The following is a 3,087-nucleotide window of genomic DNA, read 5'->3' as shown; positions in this document are numbered from 1 at the left end:
TATGTCTTCTTTAGAGAAGTTTCTCTTCAAGTCCTTTGCCCACCCTGGGATGGGAAGACTTGTTCTTTTCCTGCTAATATGTTTGAGTTCTCTGTGGATTCTGGTTATTAAACCTTTATCGGAGGAATAACCTGCAAATATTTTCTCCCATTCTGAGGGCTATCTGCTTGCTTTACTTACTATGTCCTTGGCTGTGGAGAAGCTTTTTAGTTTGATCAGGTCCCAGTAATGTATTTTTGATACTGCTTCAATTGCCTGGGGAGTCCTCCTCATAAAATATTCACCCAGGCTGATTCCTTCAAGAGTTTTCCCTGCACTTTCTTCAAGTATTGTTATAGTTTCATGTCTTAAGTTTAAATCTTTTAATAAATGAAAGTCTATATTAGTTAATGATGAAAGGTGTGGGTCCAGTTTCAGTCTTTTACAGATCGCCAGCCAGTTCACCCAGCACCATTTGTTAAACAGGGAATCTTTTCCCCACTGAATGTTTTTAATTGGCTTGTCAACGATCAAATATGGGTAAGTAGCTGGATTCATCTCTTGGTTCTCTATTCTGTTCCAGACATCTACTTCTCTGTTTTTGTGCCAGTACCATGCTATTTTGATGACTATCGATTTATAGTACAGTCTCAGATCTGGTAGCGTGATTCCTCCTGCTTTGTTTTTATTGCTGAGTAATGTTTAGGCTATTTGAAGTTTTTTCTGATTCCATATAAAACAAAGTATTATAACAAATTATTTGTCGAGATCTTTAAAATATGACAATGGAGCTTTAATAGGAATTGCATTAAAATTATATATTGCTTTGGGTATTATAGACATTTTAACAATGTGGATTCTTCCCAGCCATGAGCATGGTATGTTTTTCCATTTGTTAACATCTTCAGCTATTTCTTTTCTTAAAGTTTCATAGTTCTCTTTATAGAGATCTTTCATGTCCTTTGTTAGGTATACTCCCAAATATTTCATTTTCTTTGGCACTACTGTGAAAGTAATAGAGTCCTTGACTGTTTTTTCAGCTTGGCTATTGTTGGTATATATAAAGGCTACAGATTTATGGGTGTTGATTTTGTAGCCTGAGACATTGCTGTATTCCTTGATCACTTCTAAAAGTTTTTTAGTAGAATCCCTAGTTTTTCCAAATATACCATCATATCATCTGCAAAGAGTGAAAGTTTGATCTCTTCTGACCCTATGTGGATACCCTTGATTGCCTTTTCTTCCCCAATTGCAATGGCTAGGACTTCCATTACAATGTTAAAGAGCAATGGAGACAATGGGCAACCTTGCCTGGTTCCTGATCTAAGTGGAAATTATTTCAGTTTAACTCCATTCAATATATGATATTGGCTGTGGGTTTGCTGTAGATGGCCTCTATTAGTTTAAGAAATGTCCCTTCTATACCTATATTCTTAAGTGTTCTGATCATGAAGGGATGCTGGATATTATCAAAAGCTTTGTCTGCATCAATTGAGAGAATCATATGGTCTTTATTGTTTAGTTTGTTTATGTGCTGAATTACATTTATAGATTATGTATGTTGAACCAGCCTTGAGACACTGGGATAAATCCCAATTGGTCATGGTGTATAATTTTTTGATGTGTTGTTGTATTCTGTTTGTTAGGATCTTATTGAATATTTTAGCATCAATATTCATTAGTGATATTGTTCTATAATTTTCTTTTCTCGTTGGGTCTTTCCCTGGTTTAGGGATCAAGATGATGTTAGCTTAGTAGAATGTGTTGGGTAGTGTTACTTCTTTTTCTATATTTTGGAAGAGGTACTAATATAGGTACTAGTTCTTCTCTAAAGAACTTCTTCTGACATAAAGCCATCTGGTCCTGGGCTTTTCTTTTTAGGGAGATTTTGTAAAGTTGATGCTATTTTAGAACTTGATATAGGCCTGTTCAACATTTCCACTTCATTCTGGATAAGTCTTGGTAGGTGGCATACTTCCAAGTATTGGTTGATTTCTTTCAGATTTTCGTATTTCTAAGAGTAGTTTCTTGTAATATTCGTTAAGGATTTTTTGAATTCTGAGGGGTCTGTAGTTATTTCGTCTTTGTCATTTCTGATTGATGAGATTAGACATTTTAGTCTTTATTTCCTGGTTAGGTTGGCCAAAGATTTATCTATTTTATTGATCTTTTCAAAAAACCAACTTTTGGATTTATTGATCTGTTGTATAATTCTTTTGTTTTCAATTTCATTCAGTTCTGCTCTGATTTTGGTTGTTTCTTTTCTTCTCCTCGGTTTGGGGTTGGAATGTTCTTCTTCTCCAGTTGCTTGAGATGTCCCATTAAGTTATTAATTTCTTCTCTTTCCATTTTCTTGAGGAAGGCTTGCAGTGCAATAAATTTCCCTTTTAGGACTGCCTTTGCAGTATCCCAGAGGTTCTGGTAATTCCTGTCTTGATTGTTGTTTTGTTCCAAAAATTTGGTGATTTCCTTCTTAATCTCGTCTATAACCCATCTATCCTTCAGCATAAGGTTGTTTAGCTTCCATGTTTTTGTATGGGTATGCAGGTTCCTGTTGTTATTGAGTTCAACTTTTATTCCATGATGGTGTGAGAAAATACAAGGAATAATTTCTATTTTTTTTAATTTGCTAAGGTTGGATTTGTGGCCTAGGATGTGGTCGATTTTGGAGTATGTCCCGTGGGCTGATGGGAAGAATGTGTATTCAGTTTTGTTGTGATGAAATATTCTGTAGATGTCTGTTAAGTCCAGATGTTGAATGGTTAAGTTTAAATTTAAAATTTCTTTGCTTAGCTTCTTTTTTGGAGGATCTATCCAGCACTGCTAGAGGGGTGTCAAAATCTCCAACTACTATGGAACTGGAGGAAATCAAGTTGCTCATGTCTGTTAGAGTTTCTCTTATAAATTGAGGTGCATTTGGTTGGGTGCATAAATATTAATAATTGAAATCTCATCATATTGAGTATTGCCCTTAACAAATATGAAATGTCCATCCTTATCCTTCCTAATTTTGTTTGGTTTAAAGCCTATTGCATCTGAGAATAGGATTGCAATGCCTGCTTTTTTCTGCTTTCCATTTGCCTGGAATATAGATGACCATCCCTTCGC

This window comes from Nycticebus coucang, chromosome 8 (assembly GCF_027406575.1).
Source record: "Nycticebus coucang isolate mNycCou1 chromosome 8, mNycCou1.pri, whole genome shotgun sequence".
NCBI lineage: Eukaryota > Metazoa > Chordata > Mammalia > Primates > Lorisidae > Nycticebus > Nycticebus coucang.
Note: the sequence above shows the minus strand (reverse complement) of the source record.